This window comes from Leptonotus elevatus, chromosome 19 (genome assembly GCF_054856555.1).
Source record: "Leptonotus elevatus isolate MCC_2025b chromosome 19, RoL_Lele_1.0, whole genome shotgun sequence".
Classification (NCBI taxonomy): Eukaryota; Metazoa; Chordata; class Actinopteri; order Syngnathiformes; family Syngnathidae; genus Leptonotus; species Leptonotus elevatus.
Window position 1 is genome coordinate 13028264 of NC_141257.1, and position 14770 is coordinate 13043033.

General features: G+C 38.1%; 1 protein-coding gene across 3 annotated transcripts in view; it reads right to left on the reverse strand.

The window, feature by feature from the left end:
• Positions 1-14770, reverse strand: part of med30 (mediator complex subunit 30) — a 41291-nt gene that overhangs the window by 16738 nt on the left and 9783 nt on the right. The window lies entirely within an intron of this gene.

Genomic DNA, 14770 nt, shown 5'->3' on the forward strand with positions numbered 1-14770 from the left:
GAAACTTGCAAGAAATACACGTAGCGTAGCTATAGTCTGCATGAGGTGCTGGCTTTTTTCCACCAGGAGCAAACATGACGATTCGTTGGTGGTTAATGGAGCACTCTATATAAAAATGTAAAGGCAGGATGGAGACTGATTTCTTCTTACTTTAAACTTTACTCATCATACAGGACAGCGAGAGCGACACTTTCTGACCCCCTGTCAGCTGACTAACACTGACCAATCAGAAGCTAGCATACTTTAGGTAATTGCTAGTGAATGATGGAGAACAGCAGATTCGACACATCCATCAAAACTTAGCTGCTTGTACAAAAAAAATCCAAAATGTATGAATGTGTAAATAATAATTCTGGAAACATAAATGTCCAAATAAATATACATTTTAACAAATTAACTTAAATGCTTGATCCTCAGGGTGTAGACCTTCGAAAAGCGAAGCGTCTTTGTCGCTTCAAAGTGTGAATTAAACATAATATGGTTAATCTCTGCTAAAGCAATTACTATCTCCTTATTTGAAAATCCAACCGAAAAGTATTGGTACAAACATACGAGTAGTACGCTACGTGATAGGAGCACTCTTTATAAAAATGCAAAGGCAGGATGGAGACTGATTTCTTCTTACTTTAAACTTTACTCATCATACAGGACAGCGACACTTCCTGACCCCCTGTCAGCTGACTAACACTGACCATTCTTATTGTTATTTCTCATATGTTTCTGAGGGTTTTTTCTCAGTTTATTTCTGTTAACTTTACAAGTTTTTTTTCTCGCAACAATTTGCCACTTCATAAAGTCGCAAATTTGCGAGTTTTTTCCTCGGAACATTTCCTCGGAATATTATGTAGTCCTAATTGCCGTTGTATATTCTGCTCCCCAGAAAAGACACTTGTGGCGAGTGATAAGTTTTGCCCCTCCCACCCCGCACCCCCCCATTACCTCATTCTCACCATCAACCTTCCTCCAGATCGCATAACCATCCGTCAGCCCGACTCGGACAAACAGCAATTACCCCAATCGACAGATAACGATAGCAAGACTATCACTCACAGCCAGGATGCCCCATAAAGCATCCAGACATTACCAAGAAGGCCTCATTTATCTGCCGCTTCTCTATCACCCCAATCCCAACCCTCTCTTTTTACTTCTTACCTGTCCAACGCAATCATTAAGTGAGGGGCTGGCGGGTATGTCTTCAGAGTTCACCTGACTGAGGCAGGTTAGGCAACAGGTTTAAGGCTTTCGATGTGGAGTTTGAGTGAAAGTGACAGCTAATACAGGGGCTTGAAGTGCATCTCTTTTAAAATGCAGCGAGATGAGTCTTCAGAGACAACAGTAGAAAGATGGTGTCAACTACTGAAGGATGAGGTGATACAAAATGAACGGATTTTTTGTTACTTATAGAAAGATGACAAAAACCCATTGTTTTAGAAATACTGGGTTGTTTTCCTAACCTACTCACAGAGTAGCTGTAGATTTTGAGCAGAGTGGGTTAAGTTAAATATTCTGACCCAGCAAAATGGGTTAAAACATTTATTTGGGTGGGCTAAAGAGTTTAAGGTGGTTGCCATTTTTGGCCGTGTAGCACGGTTGAAGTCAATTTAAGGTAATTTTGTTACAAAATGTTAGTGGTAGCTGGATGGCTCAGTGGGTAACACTGTTGACCTTGGACACAGGGATTGGGGTTCAAATCCCAGATTCCTCTAAAGGAGTGTGAGAGACTTGTTGAAAACTGCAACAACCGACTGCACACTGTTATCCAGCAAAAATGATGTTCAATTGATTATTAGGATTAATTAGGGGGCAAATAATTTTGACCCTGGTAGTTTTTGTTTTTGGGTGAATATTTTCATTTCTGTGCCCAAACTAAAATAATGTAAGCATCCAAAATGAAACTAGGATGTCTACAAAGGCTGTGTGGTTGGTGTTGCTCTGTTTAAAAGTTGGGAATTTCTTTAAAAACAATGACATTTTTGTAGGGGGGCTAATAATTCTGTCCTCAACTGTAAATGAAAAGTTCCCTGTATCTCACTGAGCGACAAATGCATGTGAATGTAGCTAATGGGTTTTCGTCAAGGTTTGTAAAAGGTTTCAACAGATCTTCAGACAGTCAAAAATTGTCTGAACATGTTCAAAATTTCTTTTGGACAAGTAAAAATTGTCTGTGAACAAATCCTGATCAAAACCCAAAATTTGCTACGTTCTCAAGTATTCACCGTTTATTGAGATACCAGCTATATTGGCCTTCAAATTCGTAAAAAGGCATAACGACATAGATCGGCCCCGGTCTATCCCTAGTTTAAACCAAAACTATACTGATAATCTGGTAGTTTTAACTGTGTAGTTTTTTCTTTTCTTTTTTTAAACTCGGCATTGGCTCTGTCTCTTTTACAGTCAAATGCTACAAAATTGATCAGATGGCAGAATCAAGCTGCAAAAGCAATGGAATACTTTTTGAAGTCAGTTAACTGACCTCAACTCAACTCTTACTAGTCAGAGTGTTATTCAAAATGAATTGGCTGGAGAGTAGCTTCAATTTCAACGGCCTCCAAAACATAAAAATAGCATAAACAGAATGTATGCGTCACATACTGTAGAGTAGCTGTTATTCCATTTTGGATTTCAGTTCAGTTTTTCTCTCTTTCAGGTGGTCTCTCGCTTATGCCATGGCTACAGACAAGGGATTAGTGAGGGATTGGAAAGCGTGGACATGCGGTGTCAAATCGACAATCCTGTTTACCATGATAGTGTCTTGGGAGCATACACTTCAATGGATTCCCTCACACAACACTCTCCTGTCGAATAACAACAAGACTGCTGTCTGTTCCAAGGTTATTCTACTCGGAGTGAGGAAAATACGTATGATTTTAAAATGCTCTTATCCTTGCACTTTATCACCCTTCTCCATCTACGTGATGTAATTGTTCTATAGCCGGTAGCACATGAAAATGTCACGAAAGAGGATATAGTCGCTGTATGATGACAATTGTGTGTTTATTTTATGTCACATTTGTACAAGAGATTTTTTTTTTCAACTGCGTACGGTGAAGTATTTCATAAAAACACACTGAAGGCAACCATTATTGGACAGCTTTAACACCAAAAAAATATACAGTAAATAACGTATCTATTCACAGCTGTGGCTGTATGTTGTTTGTTATCACTTTCATTTTGGAATGTTTGTGCCTGAACAAGGACACGGCTATGAATGAAATAATGGCTTCCTCTAACAAATAGATACTTATCCCACTGAGGGGCCAACATTTCTGACTGTTTGCGAGGGTAGCAAATTTTGACTTCTTGTCAGGGTTCGTTCAATGTCGCAAAGTTCGCCAAAAGTTCACAAGACGTTCGGCAACAGTTTTAATGTTTTTTTTTAATTGTCGCTAGGAAATTTTACCCCATAGGATCTCACTGAGTGGCGAGTGTTTTTAAAGTAGCGGATATAGATTTTTCGACAGGGTTCGTTCAAGATCACAAAGACGTTCGCCAGCAGATTTAATTGTCGCCAACAGTTGTTGTTGTTTTTCTTAAAAAACTTTTTCACATTTTTTACATGTTCTGTCCTGATTTTTTTCGTCAAGTTCGCAAAGATTTGCTAAACGTTCACCAGATGTTTGCCAAACGTTTTAATGGATTTTCTTGTGACCAGGAATGTTTAGCAAACGTTAGCGACCTTGAACTAACCCAGACGAGGACTCAATTTTTGCTAACTTCACTTGACGTTCGCATTTTGAGCCACAAAATTACCTGTTCATGTTGATTTCAGTTTTTAATGATGGGTGGCAAGATTAAACATGTTTTGACGACGATCAAGTCATCAAAGTACTGGTTTGATATTTTACACTAATAGGATTTCCATGCAAAAGTTTTGATATTTTAAGCGAATTCTATGAAAATGCGCAAAACGTGCATACTTTTCCCGTTCACAATTATTTTGCGACTATTGAGAGGAGACTGTGCAATGAGATGATTGTCAATAAAAAAATACAAATTTGCTCCCAAAATCATGTAAATATGTTCCATTTCAAATGTTTTAAATGTCCCAAAGACATATTTATATGTTTTTTGTTTTTGTTTTTATGCTACAGCATACAGAAGGCTTTAATGCAGCCTGTAAACTGAAGAGAATGGTTGAAGCAATGGTAGTTATTACAAAAACGGCCAGCAGGTGGGAGCAGAGTATAGGAGATCAATCAGGGCCATGTTGCAACAAGCTCTTTACCCCATTGTTTTCAACAGGAATGTGAGTAATGAGGAAACTTAGCTGTAGCCTAATGCTAATTGTTGCAAAACGGAAACAGATAAAAATATACTTTTTCCCTGTTTTTATAGCAATAGAACACAATATTCTGTGGGCCTTGCAAAATCACAAAATCCAGTAAAACAGCCGTGAGCGAAGGGGGTTGCTTCAGTGAAATTGGCTGGGAGTGAATGAGTTAATGCTCGCTTCTTTAAATTCCAGAAATATTTCAATGTCTTTGTCCCCCCAAACATACTTTACTTTATTGATTTGTGCACTGCCATTTATGTGACTACAATATGTACAAGTTTGTGACATTGTTTATTTGCAAAACCTGTTTCCATAATTTGCATTTCCCTTATATCAATACATTGATTTCTTCTCTCTCATTTTTAAGATCTTATTCCCCCCAAATTTGTAGCATTTCCACTCAGTTTTTTATGCAATTCTTGAAAAATGTAATTAAAAATAGGTAGATGGAAACCAAACTATTAAATTCAGCATAATTCAAAGATTAATGGTTAATTTAGACACCTGTTTTTGACCATATTAGGTATTGACTCAATTCTTGTCTAGACAGTATTGAAAATGGGAGAGGTGTGCTCTGAATCTGAAGTATAGTAGATATGTGTGCCTTTTTTTTAATCTGCTCTTCAGCCATGAGACTTATCAGCTCAAAAGTTTGCAAAACGCAAGGACTTATCTTTTTACTTCAGCATCAATCTTTCCAACAGAAATCGCTTACAGGAACAGGTCTATTTTCCTTGCTGCAACTCAACTTTATCAGTCGTGGCTTATTTCTTTATAAAACTGATTAACTTGACAATCCGCAGCTGTCTACACATCAATCAATCCAATACATTCTTTCATCAATCTTAACCTGTCTTCTCCTTCATTCATGACAGGTTTCTTCTATAAGAGATCATTTCAAAAACTCATGAATGACCAATTCACTCACTACTATCGTTTGTTTGTTTTTAGTCCCTCATTTCTTCGTCCTTTACCCTTCAGTTCAAAAATGTGCCCGCTATGTCTGACAGCCGCTATCTGCTAATCCATCCTTCTCCCAACACCTGATAGTCCATTTCTCTTTCTGCCTTTAGCCATCAACCAGCTACTTATCCATGTTTCTCCTTTCTATCACTCTTATCACAAATCTTTCACCTCTTTCTCCATCAAGCCTTTTACCCCAGTAGCGTCTGTTCATCTATCTTGCTACCCTTTTCTTCCTTTTTTGAAAAAATTTTTTTTTATCTCCCGTCCCTTCTCCTCTGCTATCTCACTCCACTCCCATTTACTCCCCGCTTCATCCAGAGGCGTCCGATCTGGCTGGAGCAACTGCAGCAGATGCGGCCGGACTGCAAACATCTGCTTCCCTTGTCCTGCTGCATCTTTACTCTGTTTATCAGACTAACCACTTTAACTCCCCAAAGCTTGCTGCCCTTACTGCTGCCTTAATGTGCAGCTGGGAAGCCTGGAGAAAATCACAGCTAAATATGTTCAAACACATGGGGCGCATACTCAAGGGCCAGTTTATAAATCCATGAATTTACACAGGATGCCCTTCCTGATACATAATAACACAAACACAGGCAGTGGGCTTGGAATTAGGGTTTAGCATACCCATTAGGACGTTAGCGGTGACTGGGATTTGTTTTTGAACTATGGCCATTGCCCAACTACAAGGTAAAGTAACATGCTCTTGATCGATCATTGCTGGTTAGAACATAGTTCATCGCTAGTTGGAAAATACTGCATGCTGCTTGTAGACTAGATATCATGTCAACATGTGTGACAGTTGGAAATGGGTAACTCATTTGCGTTAAACTGCAAGAATGCTAAACGTATCTTAGCATAGCTCGGCGCATATCTGTTGCCAACACATCGCTTTTGCAGATACCCAGTTTGTATGTGAACTAAAGGGTAGTGTTTGTTTACCTTAAATGGGAATCACTAGCGTGCTAATGCTAGTCGCAATTGCTAACCGTTTAGCATAGGATAATGTTGTTGTTTAATAATGCTCATGCACAGCAGATAATGGATGGATGGATAGTTCTATCCACTTGGGCTGGGTTAAAAAACAATTGAATGCTAATGCTAATCGCGACTGCAAACCGATTGTTGGTGTTTAACAGTGACGTGCAGTGAACTCTAGGTTTGGGTAGGCAGGCAGTCGCAAATTGAGACGCACACACCAATTACAAATTTGTGTGTCGGCAGGCGAGTGTACAACGTATCCTAGGGTGACCATATTTTTATTTCCAAAAAAGAGGACACTCAGCCTGACCTCGAGATACTTGATACTCAGATACAAGATGCCATACATTCAAACTATTTTAACATATGGCTCCTCTGTATGGGTAGAAAATAAAACAAAAAACATTACTCTTTTTAGAAGTCTTACATTTTTTGCTCCGCAATCTTTCTCTTTTTTCTTTTTTTTTTTTTACTTTGAGCAGGGTTCGTACCCATCGCGTCCGGTGCGGCAGCTCAACACTTGCCACTCAGCTAAAGTTTTGGGCCTGTCAGCCAGTGTGCAGTCTGTCAGCCACAGTAAATGTTGCAGTGTACTCTGCCTCCCATTTGCCGCACAACCAAAAACGGACAATTTCAAACCCGCCCGGACGCCCGGAAAGAATGTAATAAAGTGAATATCTCCCTGTAAAACAGCCCAATTCCTCTCAAAATCAAGCTAGCAATAGCAATGCCAAACACCATGTGAAGTGAAACAGCCAGTTAATCGAAGCACATCCACAAAGCCAATCTTTCCTTTTACACCATTCTTTGTGAAAAGTACGAATAATTCTTTGTCCCTTACTTTGCTGAAGATCCGGTAACTAAGGCGTTGGTCTCTCATCCTTCAAAAGATGCCGTTTTCCCTCAAAAGAAAGGCGTGAAAATAGTTGTATATTCTCCAGAGTGGCGTCATCTTACCGCCGTACTGTGCAGTTAATGTGTTTTGAATTCACGAGTTCACATATATATAATAATACAGCGACGTAAAAGGCTGCGTAGCGATCTGCCTATTTGCGTAAAGGACTTTTCTACTGGGAAACTGGCTACGCATGTGCGAATACACATCGCTCCGCGGACAGGGCTGGGAAAAGCACAGTAGCGGTGTGCCTTCAGGAGGATAATTTTTGCAGCATTTTTGCCTGCAGGCCAGACAAAGTAATGAGTCATTTTTAATTGAGGTATGAAAATCACCAAATGTTGTCACTTTTAAAACTATAGGTAGTGTAGGCTTTCTGAAATGAAAGAAATAATTAAAATAAATAGAAAAAGCCAAACGGTTTCAACTTTCATTTCAGCCTGGGGTAGGCAGTGCCTACCTTGCCTATCCTGACCGCACGTCACTGGTGTTTAATAATGCATATGTATACAAGATAATAAATTATGAGTATATCCACCGAATTCAACTTGCATTTAGCCTTAACAACAACAACAACAACAGAGTCATTAATGACAGCACTAACCCTATTTCCTAAAACAGATGTGAAGTCACACATTTTAAAAGGTAAGTGTAGCCATTTCCAGGCATCCTTCAAAAACTAGTTGTTTTATGTGTGTGTAATTGATTTTAAGTAGATGTATGACTTTTAGCCTTCAGATACACCGTAACAGTTTAACAATTATGTATTTTCACTAATGGGGCCCTTGAGGGTAAACACAATTACCATCTGGTCTATAATGAAAATAGGTTTGACACTCCTGTCCTACATAGCCCCAAGCAATGATCTATTCTAATCACAGACTAGAGCTCAAACTGTTGATGAATGAGGTGATGCATTTTTTTGCAACATGATATACTGTCTATACAATTTTGTGTGATTTATTTTGTCACGCAATGAGTTTTACACCGGCTTGACAAATTATGAGAAATGCAAGAAGACGACCACTACGCATTCCTCAGAACATCCATCTTCTATACTGCTTATCCTCAAGAGGGTCACGGGCGTGCTGGAGCCCATCCAAGCTGACTTTGGCCAAGAGGCGAGGTACACCCTGAACTGGTCACCAGCCAATCACAGAACAGATACAGACAAATATACGTGAAAATTTAGAGTCGCTATGAATATAATATACATATTGTGTCAGGTGTTCTATGACACTAAAATGTGAATACCTCAATAAATAAAACAGGCTACTAAAACCTTGACCTGTTTTTGGCACACATAGCAAAAACTGAGATTTTTCATGTTGTCCATACAAGCACATGAAATAGCATGGTTAGCAAGGTCAGCATTAAACCTGCCAAACGTAAACATATCACTGTTAGTGAGACTGTTTGTATGCTGACGTTAGCAACATCAGTGCACAGACGCGGAGCAGGTTTACAGCATACAAGGAAGCTTCAATCTACTAGAATTGAATATAATGTTCTTTCCAAGTGTAATGGATAACACTTGCTGAGAGCAATTCCATGGTGTCTTCTCAATCTCTACTGTATACTTGGATCATTTGACAAAACTCAATGTGCATGCTAATGCATTGCATTGGGGGAAGGTCACGTCACAAACAAGGTTATTTATCTCTTATGTCTCGCGGTGTCCAATAGGGGCGAAAAATGCAATTTCCATTTCATGTGCGCTTTGTTTTTCAAGAACATTGATTGTTAATTTACTGTATGGTTGCATTGCTTTTATTCAAGGTAGTGTAATAAATAATTTTATCTAACAGTATTCCAAGGCCTTTTCAGCCATCGTGTTAAAATGCTGTTCGGTATGTGTTATGTTGTTGTTGTTGTTGGGGAACATAGCTGAGCTCAGGTTTCACCTCAATGTTTCCCTGTTGTGTTAACATTTAAAAGCAGCCAGGGGAGCGCTGCACAGCTCTTAAAAATAACCAATTCTCCTTTCTGCTGCTGCTGACACTACTGACCTAGGACCATTATCATTGCAGCACACTCAGGCGGCCTGGCATGCAATATCTGTACACAGCCAGCAATGCACATAAAGAGAGGGAAGAAACAGAAGGGCTTCAACCTTCATACACACACAAACACACACAGTGAATGCGCATGAGTGAAAAAACAATCTTCTTGCTCTGAAGAAAGAACAAAAGCTCTCACTCACATTCACAAACAAAACACATCCATGGTTGACAAAGAGAAGCTAAAGGCCTCCTTGATATCATATGATGGGCTTTACCTGAACCTTTGGTGCATTCCATATATCAATAAATACTGCGCTTGGATAAAATATGAGAAATGCAGGGAGGTCATGTGTGTGAATACCACCTACTTGCATCACATGTAGTTATGGGCCGGGCTGGACCACGAATAGCAAAAACTCACTTATAATTGATGTCAATAATCAAAGCATTGACCTTATTGGAGGGATAAGCCTCCAACAAGCGGTTTCCATGACAAACGGGGGTTGGTTCATTATTAATATACTATATATACTTAATGTGACTTACAGTGCTACTTATGTATGTGTTTTCTACTTAATTATGCATTTTTGGCCAAGTGTAACTTATACTCCGGAACAATTTATAGTCCGGAAAATACGGTATGTGTGTGTCATAAATGTAAAAAGCGCAGGTCGTCACATGAACAGCTGCTAACAGCTGACAGACATCCTGGTACGTTCCTAATAAATTAGTTGATTTTAAAGAATGAAACCACTGTTCAGATGAAAATAAAAAATATATTATCATTATTATTATTATATTATAGTTATTATTGTTAACTCATTCACTCCCAGCCATTTTCACTGAAGTAACCCCCTTTGCTCCGGGATGTTTCACTGGATTTTGACAGATTTTGCCAAGCCCACAGAATATTGCTCTATTGTTGTTGTTTTTTAAACACAAAAAAAACATGGAATTTACCAAAAGAAAGATTAGAGTCTCTTCTTTCATCAGGGAAAAAAAGCATATTTCTATCTGTTTCCGTTTTGCAGAAATTAGCATTAGAATGTTTAGAACAGTGGGGAAAAGAGGTTTTTGCAACATGGCCCTGGTTAATCTCTTATACTCAGCTGCCACTTGCTGGCCTTTTTTTTTTAATAGCTACCATTTCTTCAAGCATTCTCTTCAGTTTAGTTTGCATCAAAGCCTTCTTTCTGTATGCTCTAGCATAAAAAAAAATCATTGACATACATACATACATACATACATACATACAAACATTTAGGGAGCATGGTAATATTTAAAATAGAACATAGTTTTACATTTTTGGGAGCAAATGAGTTAACTATAATTAAAATATCATTATTTTTGCTTGATTTGTTTGTTTATTTTTTTCTGTATTTTGGGCAAAACAGATGAATTTCTTAACACTTACCTATTTTCTACTGCTGATTCCTAGAGAATGGAAAAAGGTAGAAAGCAACTTTTTTTTTCAGGTTTGGGTTTGATGTAACAAGAACCGTAAAGCACAATATTCTGTGGGTCTTGAAAAATCAGTGAAAATGTTATGCTGGCACTCTAGGGTTATAAACCGTGTGGATGGCTGGCATTGAAAAAGATGGAGTGCCTCTGATAAACCCCTGGTAAAGTTCAGCTATTGTAATAGGCTTTTCCTAAATGTTTCTCTTTTATATATATATATATATATATATATATATATATATATATATATATATATATATATATATATATATATATATATAAAACACACAGTGTGAAACACACTGACACTGAGTGCTATTTTTGAACTGTTCATTATTTCCTCCACCTTGTCCAAGGCTCTAGTTCAACTTTGCTTTCATTGGACCAGAACAAAATCTTCCAAACGGATGTTGGAAAATGTGTTATGGTCCAACGAAACCAAGGTTGAACACAACACTACTTATCAACAAAGGAACACCATAGCGAAGCATGGAAGTTGGCATTGGAAAAGGATGGACATTGGCGCCACCATTTGCAGACAAAATGTGGTCAAGACTTCACAACTTTTATTTCAGCTCACCAAGCAAAATGGCATAGCTGAGACAACAAGAGATTTGCATACTTTTTCCTTCTATTTGGTCCATACGGACTGAGCTACTGCTGCTCTTTGAAACTGACATTTTGACAGTGGAAACTAATAACCTGATGTGTGCCAAATCAAATGGAACTGTACTGCTGGGTGGAAATGGGACAAGAAAATGAACCACTGTACCAAAAGCAATCTATGGTGGCAAATGCTGAGGGAGGGTTTGACAGAGACTTTTTGAGTGCTAAGATAAGGACTTTGATAAAATAGCAATTTTCTCTTACATGTTTTATATGAAAAGCATCATGCTGCTTTTTTTTCGTTTGTTTTGTCAGCTTTCTCTCTGGGCAGCTCAAAAGTGTGTGGCGTGTACGTATTTGCCAGGATGGTGGATGCAATCTGTACAAAAAGACTTTCAGGCTTGACTGACAACACAGCGTGTCGGTTTAAAGAAGCTTTATCTGCGCTACACGTCACAGGCCCCTCTATCAGAGGAGAGCAAAAACACATTTGACAGGTAACACATTTGAAATGCTCTTAAGAGTGGGCTGACATTTGAGACCACTCAAAAAGACAACACAGCTAAAAAATAAAAATAAATTGCTCAAGTTTGCTGTCTGAAAGTAAAGATCATGTCATACCGTATAGTGAGTACACCACACATATTTCTGCAGCTATTTAATTATATTTTTTCATGGGACAACACTGAATAAATGACACAATGAAAAGTAGTCATTGTACAGCTAAGCTTACATAACAATTAACAACGTACATCCCCCCACCCCCAAAAAAAAATAAAATACAGTCATCAACAGCTAAACCCCTGGCAAAAAAAGTGAGTACACTTGAAAAAGTGAAAAAGCCCAAAGTGTCAATATTTTGTGTGGCCACCATTAACTCATTTTCTCCCAGCCATTTTCACTGAAGCAACCCCCTTTACTCCCGGCTGTTTTACTGGATTTTGACTGATTTTGCAAGGCCCACAGAATATTGTGTTCTATTGCTATAAAAACATGGTCAAAAGTAAGATTTGAGTCTCTTCATTCATCAGGAAAAAAAGAAAAGAATATTTCTATCTGTTTCCGTTTTGCGGCAATTAGCATTAGAATATAGCTAAGTTTCATAATTATTCACAAATCTGTTTAAAGCAGTGGGGAAAACAGCTTGTTGCAACATGGCCCTAGTTGATCTCTTATACTCTGCTGCCACCTGATGGCCCTTTTTGTAATAACTACCATTGCTTCAAGCATTCTCTTCAGTTCAGAGGCTGCATCAAAGCCTTGTGTATACTACTCTAGCATTTAAAAAAAAACCATTAAAAAAAACTTATAAATACGTTTTTAGGACCATGGTAATATTTAGAATAGAACATATTTATAAATTGTTGTAACAAATGAGTTAATTTCCAACACGGCTTTAACTCTAATGTACACTAAGAAAATGCTGGCGAAACCAACATACTGTTTATTGGCTATTAAAAATATTAAACTAAAAATGATTTTTTTTTTTAAGTTAATTTTTTTCTCGATTATAAACTACTACTCCTGCTACTACTACTAACAAGAGAACTACTAAGAGAATTAGATATAATACAGATACAAAAGTCTTACAATTTCACGCATTTCTACGCTTCCAACTATTATGATCGACACAAATCCATGAACAAGTACACATACGCTACAGTGAGTGTCACTGTAGCGTATGTGTACTTATGACACTGGAAACTGACACCACCACCAAACACAAAATAGATAATAAATATATTTATAAATAATATAGGTCAGGTGTCCAAGGTCCGACATTAAAGGTGGACTAGAGCGGTTACAATTAATTGATTAATCGACAAGTAATCGATTATCAAATTAATCAACGACTATTTTAATAATCGAGTCATCGTTCCGAGCTGTTTTTTTTATTTAAAATTGTCCAAATCCTCTGATTTCAGCATATCAACAGTAATTGTTAACTGATTTCTGTAGTCCTTCATGAAAGAAGACTGATAAACTTCTGTGTTGCAAACATTTGTTTTTACTTTGGAAAACGATGACTGAATTGGTAACATAGTACAACATCAATACCCCTTTTTTAATCACTATACGAATACACAGTACGAAATAACCACCAATCACTGATTAATAAACAGTAATTAGGTCAAAAAAATGCTTTTGTAATAATGTATGTTATAATGAATCTGATTAGTCGATTAATCAATTGAATAATCGATAGATTAATAATTTCTAAAAATATTTGATACTAGTGACAGCACGAGGGTGGCCTGATGGCCCAGGGCCACCATGCAACTGTGCCGGGCCACCTGAAGTTCACCAAAAGTGAAGTGAGTTTTGACCACTTAGATTTAACAAATTGAGCAAATTGTGAGTTTGCTCTTTTTACTCATGCCGTGACATATTGTGCGCCATGTACTCATGTGCATTTTGACCACTAAATCGACATGCTTCACTATTTCATCCAGGGGTAGGTCTGCATATATAATTCTGAATTTTGTCAAGCATCGTTTTAAATCACAATTGGGGAATGAGTATGTGGAGCTTTTTTTTAAGTGGCTGCCTTGATCACCCACAGACGCTATATTTGAGCAATTTGGCCACTGAGACTACACAAATTTAAGTATTGTTTTAAATCAGGGCCAGTGCTGCTTCTGCCATGGCAGCCCTGCCAAAAGAGCCTGCTGAGCAAAGCTAAGCCTTACAAAGTGTTAGAATAAATGTACACAAGTTATCCCATATTTACTCTTACAGTATTTCAAAGCATGACTTGTGCTTTTGCAGCTGCAGAACAGGAACTGTGCTATTATCACAAGATGAGGACTGAAAGATTTTGTTATTGGAAAAAAATTAAAAGAGAGCTCAGGGGAGTGTTCCTCAGAACTTTGTAACTGAGCACATCTCTGTCCATTATCCTCTAAATCTCTTGTCTTTCTTCCTTGTCTGTTTATTAAATGTTCTAGGCTAACTGAACCTGACACAAAGTCAAAACTTTAGACTGGCTTTGTCAACTTTATAATCAATACTGTCCCTTTCTCAAATAAATAGACAAGAAGCTACAGTGTATTATGAGTCAGTGACACAGCAGTCACATAAAACTACACAAAAAATAAGCCTAGACTTATTTTTCTTTTTCACCCATCCACCCACTCAAAACAAAACCATATGATCCACCTGTTAAAACAACCTAAGGCCCTGACAAAAGGTGTGTTGGCGTGGTTTACTGGAAGAAATATAACTTACATGCATCGTGCATTTTCGTATCCAACTTGCTGCCTTGGGAAAACGTTATCCTTCATCCAGTCAGTCAGGCACACAGGAATTTCCTCCCTAAATTCCACAGCATAGCCTGATAGGAACTGCCTTTCCCCACATGGCTCACATCATGAGTCTCAAAGGTCAGGAAATTTCTGAATTAAGTTGATTATTTTATTAAGTGACTGAAGGTCTGGAGGGATTTCCCCTAGCAGAGAAGTAACAGGAAGCTGGCCAGATAAGGCAAAGTACAGGGAGCTGGCGTAATCACGTAGATGAAAGTATCAAAAGATAGTTGCGATAAATCATACGTATCACAAGGCCCTCTAAAGTGTGCACCAAATA